This window comes from Anabrus simplex, chromosome 1 (assembly GCF_040414725.1).
Source record: "Anabrus simplex isolate iqAnaSimp1 chromosome 1, ASM4041472v1, whole genome shotgun sequence".
In the NCBI taxonomy this organism is placed as follows: Eukaryota; Metazoa; Arthropoda; class Insecta; order Orthoptera; family Tettigoniidae; genus Anabrus; species Anabrus simplex.
In genome coordinates, this window is record NC_090265.1 from 929,924,227 (window position 1) to 929,939,830 (window position 15,604).

The following is a 15,604-nucleotide window of genomic DNA, read 5'->3' on the forward strand; positions in this document are numbered from 1 at the left end:
GTAAATTGCCACTCTTCTATTTCTCCAAATTACTTCGTCCCTCGTCTTAATCCACCATACCTCTCCCCTCCCCCCCCCCCGAGTAATTCCCTAAAGTAGCTAACCCACTGTGCATCCCCAATACCCGATTTCTCAAGACTCCTACTACCCTTAATTATTCTATTTATCCATCCCCAAACTTTCTCAGTGTTGTTCAACTTACATTCTTTATTTATGGCATCCGTCTGTTCCTCTAACCACGCCTTTTTTACCTCACAAATTTTCTTTAATCTTTCCTTAATTTCCAAAAAGCTCTCTTTCTAAGCTCCCACCTTTTTTTCCTATATTCCCCTAACGCACCCAGCACCCTCTTTCGCATACTTTCACACTCTGTATTAAACCATTCATCTCCTTCTTTTTTCTTCTTCCACCATTATCTATCTGAGCTATCATCTTTATTGGATGTAGCAGCAATTACAAGGCTTTATTGATGTTATTCTCCTCTAACGCCCTTTCCCATCCATATTTCAGTAAGTGTACTTCTTCCTTTGCTACCCTGTCTCAATCCCTTTTCACTTTCTCTGTCCATCTGTACTCATTATACCCTCTCCCTAGTTCGTCCTTCATCTTAACTTCTTTTCTTATATTCTTCTCCATCCCCTTTTTAACAGAACCCACACTGGGAAATGGTGTGATTCAATCCAGTCTCCTACTTCCATCCTTAAAATTTCCTCTAACACTCCCTCCGAGCTTAAAACTATATATATCACACTACCCCCCCCCCTGCTCTGAAACATAGGTCAATTTCCCCGTACTGTCACCCTCATTCCATCCATTCAGAATATATAAATGCTCCGCAGCACACAACCCTAAGAGTTTCTCCCCATAAATGTTTATAGTTTTATCCTCACTTCTTCTACTTCTCAACAAGCAACTCCCGTCTTCCCTACTATATAGTGGGCTCTGTTCCCCTACTCTCGCGTTCCAATCTCCAAATAGCAGCATGTCCTCTTCAAAAGGATGCTTATTTGTGTATACGGAACTACTAGGGTGGCAATATACGAACGCTAGGATTATTCTCTCTCTCTATACATATATGTATATAAATGCAAGTCGATTCGGAGCGATCAACATATAAAGGTATAAAAATAGAAGTGAATTAATGCTATTTGCTTTACTTCGCACCGACACAGATAGGTCTTATGGCGACGATGGGATAGGCCTAGGAATGGGAAGGAAGCGGCCGTGGCGTTAATTAAGGTACAGCCCCAGCATTTGCCTGATGTGAAAATGGCAAACCACGGAAAACCATCTTCAGGGCTGCCGACAGTAGGGTTCTTTATTTTTTTTCTATTTGCTTTACGTCGCACCGACACAGATAGGTCTTATGGCGACGATGGGACAGGGAAGGGCTAGGAGTGGGAAGGAAGCGGCCGTGGCCTTAATTAAGGTACATCCCCAGTATTTGCCTGGTGTGAAGATGGGAAACCACGGAAAACCATCTTCAGGGCTGCCGACAGTGGGGTTCTAACCTACTATCTCCCGAATACTGGATACTGGCCGCACTTAAGCGACTGCAGCTATCGAGCTCGTTACAGTAGGGTTCGAACCCATTATCTCCCGATTACTGGATACTGGCCGCACTTAAGGGACTGCAGCTATCGAGCTCGGTGTCGTGAATTAATAAGGCACTTCCAGAAATCTCAGAAATTTACGACTTGGTACCAGAGAATCTGATGACCTCAAGATCCCTAGAAAAAAAAATTCTCAAAATTCCCTGGGGTGTGCACGCTGGGTGCTTCACGTTTTGCGCTCAGCATAAGAACGCAGTCGTATATATTTATCAAAGCGATAAGCGATAAGCGATAAGCTACAGGCTACAGGCTATCGTACTATCGAATTCAAATGCGAACGATAGTACAAAATCACAGACATTAAGGAATGTGAAGACAACTCATCAAACAGACGAGAAATTTTATATTTATGACTTACAAGAATTCTCTTGTTACATATTAGAGTTTTAATATAGCATAATTTACTGTAGATGTTTTAGGATTTAACTAGTGCAATATTCTATTGTTTGTATATACAGTATGTATTTTAAGGAGTTACGTAGGACAATATGTTGTTTAATGTTTAGATTGCCAAGTTTTTTCGCACACTCTGAGCAGCTGATGATGGTGTCAAAAATTGAGCACCGAAACATGTTCTGTAATAAATAATGTTGTAAATACCATCCAACAACATTGTATTTTGTATTGAAAAGGTGGAACCCGCTATATTCTAATTTAATTGTGATCTCAGTTCAATACGGACGAAAAGATGAAGTTCCTCACGTTTAATTTCCAGAGTCTCTCACCACCAGACAGAGTACAGGCACCACCTGACCGAAGTCGACCGAGGAAAGGAAAGAAGCACACAGCCAGAAGATGAAAGCTTTCTGGGCGAAGAAAAAACAAAATTTCCATACAAGGAGTCGAATCGAGCCCCATGGTTCCCAGTAGGCTCAAACGACAAAAAAAAGAGAAACAACGCCTCTCTATGCCTGGAAGTAGGAAAGGTCATTGTAACGACAACTCCCCAAATCCATTGTGACCAGCTCCCAACTCGATTGTGAATTTCAGTCGGCAAATGAGCCTGCAATTATTATCACAGCTCTATAACTCGCACTTTACACGGAAAATATCGTACGGGGACTTCTTAATGGCGTTTCTTCGATAAGGCTGAGAGGCTAGCAATTTAATAAAATCTCAATCAACGCGTGTATAGTAATTTACGTACAAATCCGTATACAATGTAGAATACCGTAGTGAAGCACGGGCACATATGGTAGTGATAAAATATTCTTAAAAACAAAATTTAAAATACAGGGATGAAAAATGTGGGTTTAATTTCTAAGAAAATTCAATTCACTTGAAAAATGGTGGAACAAAACAAAAAAATATTTTTTGCACTTCAGAAACGGAATCTGAAATCCGTATTATGAGAACGAAAGGACCTTTACTAGTTATATATATTGGCAAAATGCACCTTTGATAGTTTCACTCATTCAACATTTATTAAGTTTTGTGTTTCGTCTGAAAAAATACTTTTGTAGGCATATACCCTTGTCCAAATGACCGATTCAATTCGATTTCCGTATGTCTTAACGGTATTTTGTCTCTGGAGAGAAATAACACCACAAGAGAAGTCATGGAACCAACATATACTAATAAATTCTCAATTTGGAAAACGGAAGCAGTTTTCTTCTTGCAGGTATAATAGAAGGTATAATGCAGGACTAGCTACAAAATAAGGAAGAGAGTGTGTTAAATATTTGGACCTTTATTAGACTGCGGGACACTTCTCTATTTGTACAATTGAAATATGCCTAAGATGGCTGCCCTAATCATGCCGAATATTTCATATCGTCGTTTTTATAGAAAAACCTCGTACCTCCCTAGGCTATTGCTATCCATTTTCCTCCTTAAGGCTGATCACGCCTTCCAGCTACATATGGATATGAAATCCATCAATACAACTTTCGTTGTGTTCATTTTCCTATGCTAATGTGTTAAAGAAAATGAACCTTAAATCATTACACGTAGGAGGGCGTAAATACGTCGTGCAAACGTACATTTCTACAGCGCGGTACGGAAAGGTTCACTTTCCTTCACACACATATACAGTACATAAGAAAATGAACCCAACGATAATTGTTGTCATGGACAGCATATCCATGTGTGGCTGGGAGGCGTGACCAGTCTTAAGGGGAATAGTGGATAGGAAGAGCATTGGGAAATACGAGGCTTTGCTGTAATAGCGATGCTATACTTTTCACATTTGGAAAATTAAAATTCCATCTAATAATTTTCGTTCTAGAAAAGCCAGATTCCTTATAATTCATGACAGCGCACTAATAACTGTATTCTCGTTTCATTCCTAGAGCTTCATCAATTTGGGTGTATCTGATAGCCTCGGTTATTACGCTGTATATTTGATGTGCGTGTAATTTATTGCGGTTAATTTCCAAAGGGAACACTTGACGTTGGTCACTTTGTTGTGATGTTTTCTGCTAAATAACTTATGTTAAACGGAATAGCATATCATAACCTTGACTACACATGCAGTGTTTACTTCCTCCCTCCTTCTCTCTCTCTCTTTCTCTCTCTATATATATCTCACACACACACATAGTAGTCGCAGAGTAGTTAATGTGAATATCTCCAGTACGTCCATTCTTATCTAATGTCTAGGCCTATGAGGTTTTTTGCTGGCAACAAAAACACAAAATAAATTCCCACAACGTCCTTAGATGCTGCCTGGTAACATAAAGAGAATGGAGATGGACAAAGAAGTGGTAGTGGTAAGAGAGACTGTTGTTTCAAATACTAAAACAACAAAGTTGTCGACTTTTTCTTAAGAAGAAGATGACTTCCGATTGTTCCTAGAATAAGGTGTCGACCAAAGAAAGGAAAGGGTTATAAACCACATAAAAGTGGAAGAGTGCTAGGGACTAACAATCCTAATACCGTCGTAGTTGGAAATAAACTGAAGTTAACCAAGAGAATCCGGACAGGAATGGCGAAATAGAAAAGTCTGGTACCAGTAAGCAGAAGCTAAGCAAGACAGAGCTGAGCTCCCGTTATCAACCCTCCACGAGTCCCTGAGATTGTGCAACGGGAAGCATCATTCCTATTCCACTCAGCTATATCCTAGAAATGACTGCATTCTAGACTAAGCTGACGTTGAAAGAAACGATGAATTATTTAGGATAAATCTAAAAGTCTAGTCTTAGAATATTTCCAGGTATTTCAACTAAATTTTATTAACATATGCATCAGAAAGTCAATAAACCGGGCAATGGTATCAGAGCACAAGTCGACTAAAAATATGCCACATTTTTCTTGTAAGTTAGGACTCATTCCGAACGAAATCTTTTATGTACATCGGGACCAATAAATAGAGCTCATCTACCAGCGTGTTTACTGTAATCGAGAGTTAAAAATTGCTAATCATTACGAGAATTTTAATTTCATTATTGGATAACTTATCAAGCGTAATTATTAGTGTCTGAAATGTGTATGATCGTTCCTATTAGTCTTAAAAATGACTAATTGAATTAAAATCACCATTTGTCTGAAGGAAGTATTGCTCACGAATAGACAGATTCCTCTGTTTTTGCATTTCGATCATAACAGTACATCCAGCGGACAAAATTTGACATGAATAACCGCTAACGACTAATTTAGATCAACTGTTAATTTGATTGAAGACGTGATTACACTCGTATAACTTTTATGGCCCTCAGTAATAACAGCACTGTCAATGAACATTATACGGTTAAATAAACCTTCTATCATACGTCCAAGTCTTTTGCTTAATGGTCAGTGTAGCGGCGTTTGGCTCAGAGGGTAAGGGGTTTGATTCCTAGCCTGCTCTGGAAGTTTTGTCACATCTAGATCATTTCTGGGGCTAGGGGAGTGGGTGTTTGTCCTTATGCACGCCTGCGTTTACATGCAACACGCAATAGTATCAATCACCACTGAAACACGCTTTAATGAATATATTCTTCCACACAGGTTTGGCAACTGCAAGGGCATATGGCTGCACAACTGAGTTTAATCGACAGGCAGTGATGACTCCAAGAAAATAATTACATATCCAAAAAATGTCGCAGGTAATTTATCAACGTTTGATAGAATTTCGATTTTTGAACTTGTTTCTCTGGGCAAATGCCATGTTGCTTCTAGGTTATAATTTGTTATTGACTTTGTCTAAGTATTCAGTGTGGATTTTCACGAAACTTTGTGGGAATGTCACCTAGATAAAAGTAGAGATATAACAAGAATTTCTTTCATATACAATTTATTAATAGTTTTCCAAAATATATTTTGAAATTTTTAATTTCATTTTTCATGAAATTTAATTAACTTGACGCAAATTCGTAATTGGGTAGATAATACTCCTTTTAAAAGCACTACGTATCGATTTTTCTGTACATAATTTATATAAGGAGATGCATCGTACTAACGTTTGTGTAATTTTTACGTTCTAAAATTTTGGATTTAAAAATCCCTACTACTTGAAAAAATTCTACAATCAAAAATTCCACACGCAGGTTTCTTAATATAGCTCTGATACATTACTATACAAATTTTGTTACTTTTGGCAGAATATTATGGGAGAAGAAGGGGATTTAACTGTAAAAGTACAATTGGCAAACAAAGCATTATTGCAGTGATAAATTGTTTGAATTCAGAGAAATAACTTCGCGACAAGAAAAATGAAACTCAATCTTTTCGATTTCAGTCATAAAAATTTTTCACCAAAATGAAAAAAAAATCAATTTTTATCTCCGGAGCGACGCCTGCTTAAATGTACAATAAATGCAAGGCAAGGTATGACAATCAAGTGTTTAAATTGCAGAGTTATTTTTCGTTTCTGGGCGCCATGTAGTGAGTGCCATGTAGACTCTCATGTTGGGTACACAATGTTTAGTTGAAGTTACGAACTCGTCAACTTGAGCTCAAAATACCACCGCTTGACCGTCTGAGCTAATAATCCTAGTGGGCATTTATTAAAACATCTATTTTAAAGTACCTATATTTCCTTCAAATTTTATAATTACCTCCCATTTTCATCTCCCTGCTAGAAAATGCAACTACAGGTCATCGGCTTCGAAGATTCTGGCTTCCATTGCAGGCTAGACGGAATGAATTTTGATGCGTCTGTTTAATTCCTCTGGTTTGATCACGGATTGATTGTATTTATCTGTACTTCACTCCTCTACATGTGCACACCACCCGACAGACAGTCAACCGCCACAGAACACTCACTATTTGATTTCATCTCTCTATATAGGGCTTGAGTCAAGAAGTGCATCCATTCATGATACTAAGCCAAGTCTATGTGTGCGGCACAGATCTTCCCGCGAACCCACATGCACGAGGGAAAATACCCCAGAATGTATAATAAATGTCCGCCCCTGTGGTGTAGTATTTAGTATGATTAGCTGCCACCACTGGTGGCCCGGGTTCGATTCCGATGTCTATCACGAAATTTAAAGCATGGTACGAGTACTGGAACAGGGTCCACTCAGCCTCTGGAGGTCAACTGAGTATAGGGGGTTCAACTGCCCCCTTAGTCATCCTTGCAGTGGTTTTCCGTGTTTACCCACTTCTCCATGCAAATGCCGCGATGGTATATAACTTAAGGACACGTCCGCTTCTTTCCCTCTTCCTCGTCTATCCCTTCCAACCTTCCCGTCCCTCACAAGGCCCCTGTTCAGTATAGCAGGCGAGTCCGCCTGGGAGAGGTACTGGTCCTACTCCCCAGTTGTATCCCCGACCTAAAGTCTCACGCTCCAGGACACTGCCCTTGAGGCGGTAGAGGTGGTATCCCCTCGCTGAGACCGAGGGAGAAACCAACCCTGGTGGGTAAACTGGTTAAGAAAGAAAGAAGAAAGATGTGTTATACCGAATGAATCAATCCTCAACCCCTATACGCTCGTATTTACGCAACCCGTAGTAATCCGATGATTAGTTAGTGTAGGTGCACGTCTTGAATGCCGGTATTCGTTGCTGACAAACCATCAATGAGGACGTAACGCTTGAATGAATATCTAGATCCATGCTACCCGAGTAAAGGAAACTCTCCGTGTTGATCAAAAACTCGAGTTATGCTACGATTTAGTGATATATGAATAACTGCGTATGATTTCTCCGTGGCAATGGTCCTTAACGGCCAACGCCGTGTTTTGTGTTCCGAGGTTCGGACTCCATCCTAGCAAGGTATTACTGTATTATCCCCCTACTGCATAAATTATTTTTTGTTTTCGTTTGGTAATGACAATTTCAAGCTTTAACGTCCAACTTACGTTCAGTGTTTTAGATCTACCAGTAATTTTTAACTGGGGCTAAAAGTTTAACACTCGTATGTGATGTGGATTACCATAATGACAGTTGAAGGTGTCCTCTGTCCACAATCTGTATCCATTTATACAGATGAAAAGTTATGTTGCCTGACAGTATGTAGTAAAGGGTTAAGGTAGGGAGTGGGGACGAATAACCGGACAGCTCCTATGTTCAGACCCTCATAACGTCTATGTGGATTACATTTGAAATCAGGATTACCTGATTCACGGACAGGAAGAAATCCAAAGAAAAGCAGCTCGATTTGTTCTGGGTGATTTCCGACAAAAGAGTAGCGTTACAAAAATGTTGCGAAGTTTGGGTTGGGAAGAATTGAGAGAAAGAAGAAGAGTTGCTCGACTAAGTGGTATGTTCCGAGCTGTCAGCGGAGAGATGGCGTGGAATGGCATTAGTAGACGAATAAGTTTGAGTGGCGTTTAGAAAAGTAGGAAAGATCACAATATGAAGATAAAGTTGGAATTCAAGAGGACAAACTGGGGCAAATATTCATTTATAGGAAGGGGAGTTAGGGATTGGAATAACTTACCAAGGGAGACGTTCAATAAATTTCCAATTTCTTTGAAATCATTTAGGAAAAGGCTAGGAAAGCAACAAATAGGGAATCTGCCACCTGGGCGACTGCCCTAAATGCAGATCAGTATTGATTGATTGATTGATTGATTGATTGATTGATTGATTGATTGATTGATTGATTGATTGATGTGTTTTCGAAACAGTTGACTAGATGACAGCACCGTCTTGCAGTAGAATTAAATAGTAGTGAATGGCAAGTTTCGCGCGGTTCTTGCTCCAAAAATATCAATAGAAACACGGTAAGACGCGCCTGCTTTACTTCTCCTTGACTATATATTTATTCTGATTTTTCGTTCCACTTAAATTGAGAAAATGTACAACCTGAGAGTAAGATAATCTGTGGCATTGAAAATGATCGTCGCCAAAAGGCCTATCTGTGTCGGTGCGACGTAAAACAAATAGCAAAAAAAAGGATCGTTTTATCCACGCAATGTGTGGGTGGTAATATGTAGGTAACGACACGTGTAATCATGCCGTGAAATTTGAATGATGGACAGACTATTCCTATTTCCGGAAGCTCGATTGTTCCCACTTCCAGAGACCAACACTACCAACGATATATTCAAAGTTGGTTAATTGTACAGGTTAAGGAGACCACCGACATATATAAAGACCTAATTATTAAATATAATTACTCTTTTACGTTTGATAACTTTCGTCCTCAAACTATCACTTCAACTTAGAGAGGTGCCCAAGATAAAGGCGTCTCACCTTTTCTTCACATATCAGTACTATAGTGCTCTCGATACATTCTGAGATGATGAAATTACGCACTAAACGCAAGATACTATCCACGTCTGACGGGAAGTCGCGGCAGCTTGTAGGTGCGGCAGGAGTAACAGATACTCATTACAAACATAAGTCGTGACAGAAAAATCAGATCCATGTTCGTTATTAAGCTGTTCATTATGCAGTACTTATAGTAAATGTTTAACTTAGGCACAATTGTACTACCACTTTGAAACTTCACAACACCTCAATTCGTAATATTCACCACGGACGGAACAGGTGTTTATTGTTAAGCCTTGATACTTGAGATAGGCACATGCGTGGAAGCATTGCTTACCTCTCACACCCCTTACCACGAAACCACACGACTTCTCTCACTTGCTTGTTATTCGAATGCCAGGTGGAATGGAGAAGATACAGTTACAGGGTAAACACATCCTCAAAAGCAGTTTCTCTAAGCCCATTGTGTATTGAGTTAATGACGACTAAACTCTTATCGGGTACCCTTATCAGACAATTTAGCACTTTTAACAGGACAGACTAGATATGACCCTCAGGACTAACCAGCTTCGGTTATAGAGTGGTGTCCACGATAGAAGGGAAGTGACGCTCTACCTCAACGACGTTCTGAAAAATGAAAAAAAATGTTAAGGACAATTCATGTTTATGAACTTTTGTAGTATTGACTATTTCAGTGACGTTTCTGCACGAATGGTATCATGGATTCAGTGCGGTCTGTGCTAGATATGCTTTCACGAAGTATGTGCGGGAACAGCATCAAAGCGCGATTTTGTGTGTGGCAAATGGTGTTGTAAAACAATATGAAATGTGAATAGTAATGTACCGTGTATGTGTCCCCTTGTCCTGATAATGTTAATTTTCTTCACTATTAAGTACGCTCATACGGAAAGTAATTAAACCTATGGATTTCAAACTTTGCTACACTGAAGAATAAACATGTAGCTATTCATTACTGCATTTGATTTTTGAAATTCCCCGAATTATTAATACACCAATTTTGTCGTGAAATTTAAGCGAAAATATCAGTGTTTTTCGTTAAGACATATGCCAATATAATGAAATAAACATGGCTACTCCAGATACAGCATGTATAGGAGTAATACAGGTAATTATTTCAACTTTATACCGTTTATACTATCTTTACTATACGTACATAAAAGCTAAATGCATTAAAGCCGAGAAAATCACTTTCAAATGTTCTCGATTAAATCTTAACTGAACAAAACTTAAGAATCCTCTTGTTTCATATTACTCATTATCCTTGTCCTCTGGACTTGCACTGGATGCTTCGCTCGTCATTCTTGCATTTGTTTTCACCAAAATAAGCTTAAAAATATCCGTTCTACATACGAGCAAAATGGTGCAGTGTTATAGAGAAGGGTCTTACTTATTACCTTTATAAGCAGGTTGTGTAGGTTCAGGAAAAATAGTGTAGCTGATTTACCCGGTGTACATAAAATGACTAAAAAGATATCATAAACGTTTTAGTAATGTATTAATATGCCGCTGAATTGAAATGGAATGATGTAACTGTTGGCGATTACAGATGTTTGTGACGGACACAGAAAGTCTGTAGCGGAGGGCATATTTTTCCTTTCTTTCTTTTTCCATTCTTTCTTTCTTTCTGTCTTTCATTCTCTTTCTTTCTTTCTTTTACCAAGCTCGATAGCTGCAGTCGCTTAAGTGCGGCCAGTATCCAGTATTCGGGAGATAGTAGGTTCGAACCCCACTATCGGCAGCCCTGAAAATGCTTTTCCGTGGTTTCACATTTTCACACCAGGCAAATGCTGGAGCTGTACCTTAATTAGGGCACGGCTTCTTCCTTCCCACTCCTAGCCCTTCCCTGTCCCATCGTCGCCATAAGACCTATCTGTGTCGGTGCGACGTAAAGCAACTAGCAAAAAATATATATATATTTCTTACTTACTTTATGATGGGTAAGATGAATTCGAAATATGTTGGGGAATTTCTCGGTTTTGACTCTCAATAACAGACTGAATTGTCGGTCGTAGTGCTTGGGTTTTAGGCAATGATGTGTATGAATTTATCTCTCACAAGAGGCTACATGATGTGAGTTATAACCCGGTGTCTCGAACTTGGCAAGTCCTTGGCTTAGGTCTGTAGTCTTCAGTTTCTAATGGCGTTTTCTTCCATAGCTGGTATCAACCATCATCTTGATTAAGATTATGCATCTAATGACATCAACTATCCATGGTTGCTACGGTGTATCAACGGTACAGGGCCTGACATATGATTCTACTGTAAGTTCACCACTTAGTTCGACTTTTTTGTTGTTGCTATTTGTTGCTATATGCTTTACGTCGCACCGACACAGATAGGTTTTATGGCGACAATGGGACAGGAAAGGCCTAGGAATGGGAAGGAATCGGCCATGGCCTTAAATAAGGTACAGCCCCAGCATTTGCCTGGTGTGAAAACGGGAAACCACAGAAAAGCATCTTCAGGGCTGCTACAGTGGGGTTCGAACCCACTATCTCCTGGATGCGGAGCTCACAGCTGCGCGCCCCTTCCCGCACGGCCAACTCGCCCGGTCTACGATTTTTAAAGGCGATAAAACATTCTGGTAATCCACGACATTGTTCTTGCCATTCTTCGGTGGCGAAATCGATGTAGGGTGACAAAATGAAATAAACTCATTGGACACATCCAACAGTATTCAACTTTTGTTGCTAGATAGAAGCTCAAACGCTAAATGAAATTTGGCACAATGGCAACCTAGATGGAACACATCAAAAGATCCGGAAGACTGTAGTCGAGGGCATATGTTCTTTTTCTTTCTTTCTTCCTTTCCTTGATCTTAGTCAAATGTGGACCACGTAAAGTAAATGATTTCTTCCCCTTTCCTTGCGTTGTTGCCTTTCAAGTATTTCTTCTGCTAGATGCTTAACATCACACCGACACAGATAGGTCTTATGGCGACGATGGAACAGGGAAGGGCTAGGAGTGGGAAGGAAGCGGCCATGGCCTTAATTAAGGAATAGCTCCAGCATTTGTCTGGTGTGAAAATGGGAAACCACGGAAAACCATTTTCAGGGCTGCTGACAGAGGGGTTCGAACCTACTATCTCCCGAATACTGGATACTGGACGCACTTAAGCGACTGCAGGTATCGAGCTCGGTCATGTATTTCTTCGTTCTTTCACTATGCCATTTCCTTCGTTACTCCAATATTTCCTTCTTTTCTTTCTCCTGGAAACCAATGAAATCCTTAAACCTTTCTCTGGAAAGAGCTCTATCTAATGTCTTGTATCGTGTGATACTCGGCTCAGCCATGCCCCGCTTAATTTCGATGAATAATCGGATTTGTGTTTTGGAATTTTTATGGAAGTGATCAAGTATTACCTTCGTTAGCCTAACTAGAGTATGGTTCCAGTTTGTGGGACCCTCACCAGGATGACTTAATTCGAGAACTGGAAAAATCCAAAGGTAAGCAGCTCGATTTGTTTTGTGTGATTTCCGACAAGAGAGTAGCGTTACGGAGATGTTGCAGAGTTTGGGCTGGGAAGTCTTGGGATAAAGGGGACGAATTACTCGTCTAAGTGTTATGTTCAATGATAGAAGTGGAGAGATGGCGTGGAATGATATTAGTAGACGAATACGTTTCAGTGGTGTTATTTAAAACTGGGAAACATCACAATTTGAAGACATAGTTGGAATTCAAGAGGAAAAATTGGGGCAAATATTCATTTATAGGAAGAGGAGTTATGACTGAAATAAGGGAGATGTTAGTTAAATTTCCTAATTCTTTGCGGTTATTTAAGAAAAAACTAGGTGAACAACAGATAAAGAATCTGCCACCTGGGCAACTGCGTTAAATGCAGATCAGTGGTGTTTGATAAGAAGATGATTACAATTTACTGCGTTCTCCACAGAAATAAAATGCGACTCCACGTTGATGTATGTCGGGTTCTCAGTCCACAGGCCAGTTGGATCCCATAGGAGACATGCTAATATAATGAGGAGTAATGTAAGTTTCTTCCACTTTACTTACTGTGCCAGAAGTAGCTATTACATATCAATATACCAAAACCACTGAGTTTTAGAGGATATAGAAAATTCAATGTTCATATCGAAATTAAAATTTGTAGAAAGTAAGATAAAGCAAAATTCCTTTTTCTACAATTGGTTTTACGTCACACCGACACAGATAGGTCTTATGGCGACGCTGGGAAAGGGCATAAAGTGGGAAGGAAAAGCCGTGAAATTAATTAATGTGAAGCCACGGCTTTGTATTGTATGAAAATGGGAAACCACGGAGAACACTCTTCGCAGCTGCCGACAGTGGGGTTCAATCCCATTATCTCCCGAACGTAACCTCACAGCTGTGCGCCCCTCACAGCACGACCAACTCGCTCGGTAATGCAGGTTTGTAACAATAATGTTTCAGTTGTGTGTCTGTGGTCACTCTACTTCGTCTCAGTTCGACTTTTTACTTTGGAATGACAATGTAAGTGCAAAATTTCGATATGCATTTCTTGACGGACCTTGATGTTTCATGAAGGCTAAACACCAAAACATGAGTGTTTTAAGTATTCCATAGGTCTTTCTTTGAAGCATTTGGGCCACAGACCGCGTCTAAAACGACATTACGTTACTTGGCCCGTTTGAATATGGGTGAAAATTTTCAGTTCGAGAGTTGATTCATATCATCATTTTTATTGTCCTGATCCCCCTCATAAAGGTCTTTTACTATTGAACAGCATATTTTCCGTACTACCGGCCTTAGAATCTATGTTGTCACTCCATACATCAGTAGGAATGACTGCTTAAGTAATGGTGTTATTTGAATTGTAGACATTTCAGTATTCCTTTACATTTTTAGATGGAAAAAGAAACTTACATAGTGCACTGAGAATAATAACGAGGGATGCATTTGTGTTTGAACACTCTTAATCACTTGATAATTGGCATGAAATTTGAACTATGGTCACCGAAGATGGCTGTGTGGTTCTTTCCCGTGTAACTACTTGAAGTAGTTGTGGTGAGTAATGTTATGCTACGATATTCGGTCGCAACGTTGAAAATGATCGGAAGGCAGCCCCCTAGAAATGAATTTATTTTTAATACAAATTCCAGCATGAGGACGCTGCCACAAGGAGCACGTATATCGATGACAAATTACTACAGTACGTCTTCAAAATTGAACTTGCTAGAATGTGTCAGATAGCAAAGGTAGCAAAGAACACATGGCACAGAAATTAATTTGTAAATAAAGTATGATCAATGCTGTATAAATTATTGCGAAGTATTGTTACTGAACCTCGTATTGCGGTGATAGTGATGTCGTGACGTCGTGTTCGGTTGAGACCAAGAGAATCCAACATCTGTACGAGAAATTTAGGGATTGTGCCTCGAGCACTGATCATGGGTCCATGGACGAAGATATCGGCAAGGTGATACTTGCTGGTAAATCGACTTCATCTCGACGTCCACCTCTTCAGGCTGGCCAACGTGCGTGGGATCAACGAACAGTCCTTGCTTGCTAGCTGGTTGAAGAGCAATCATGTCAATACGCCTGTTACTGCCATTGGTAGGCAGGCCAGAAACCTCTTCGTGCACCGTGAAACTGATCTCTCAACGAGTTCGCGATAGTGTGGCGTATCGAATGATGGTCGGAATTTCTTAATACCTCCCGGTGAGAACAGACACCTAAGACATGGGCAAGGGTTTCGTGCTCTGTGTGACAATGCCGACAGCGGGTGCTGTCCTGCAACCCTACCGGCACGGAGCGAACGGCGGAAATATTCGCCGTCATCTTGATGGCCTCTCTCCATTTCGCACAGAGTTAGCCTTGGTGATCTACTATCTATTTCTTCCCTGGCGTATATTCCTGAAAGTGCCAAATGTGCTCCTAGGGACCCTACCTGTTCTGTCGGGTCCTAATTACTAATTAGGGTTCCCAAATCTCACAGAAAGAACAGATAGGATAGGACTGGGAGGAGATTATGTGCTGCTGTTCTCCTTATTCTTATTATTCCGCTTCTTGTTTTGTTATGCCCATTCATAGAGCACGCTGGAAGTTTTTCATTGGTTTGATAACTGTCGCCTTCCTATTCTTTCAAAATCTCGTCATGAATTCACTGTGCTGCCTCTTCCGTTCTTCTGACTACTTTGTACCAGTCCTGCTAGTTTTGACCACAAATGTGTGTTTATTTGCTGAGCCTGAAGACTGAGATTTTTCCTGATGTCTTCCCTGATGTTCAATTCATTCAGGCCCCCTGTTGTTTTCTCCAACCAAATTATTCTCCTGTTTTGGGAATTTATTGTGCTGTATAATCTTTTGTGAGTCTATTATTATCTATCTTAAAAATGTGTCCAGAATATTTAAAAAAAGTCAAACCTCTCCTACGTGATATTATTATTATTATT

At 40.0% G+C, this 15,604-nt stretch overlaps 1 protein-coding gene and 1 long non-coding RNA gene across 2 annotated transcripts in view; one reads left to right on the plus strand and one right to left on the minus strand.

The window, feature by feature from the left end:
- The window catches only part of Scgdelta (sarcoglycan delta), a 545,288-nt gene that overhangs the window by 522,708 nt on the left and 6,976 nt on the right, over positions 1 to 15,604 (minus strand). The window lies entirely within an intron of this gene.
- Positions 1 to 15,604, plus strand: part of LOC136874941 (uncharacterized) — a 216,593-nt gene that overhangs the window by 57,211 nt on the left and 143,778 nt on the right. The window contains exon 2 of the long non-coding RNA XR_010860321.2: positions 5,541 to 5,638. This is a non-coding gene — a long non-coding RNA (uncharacterized lncRNA). The remainder of the gene's footprint in view (positions 1 to 5,540; positions 5,639 to 15,604) is intronic.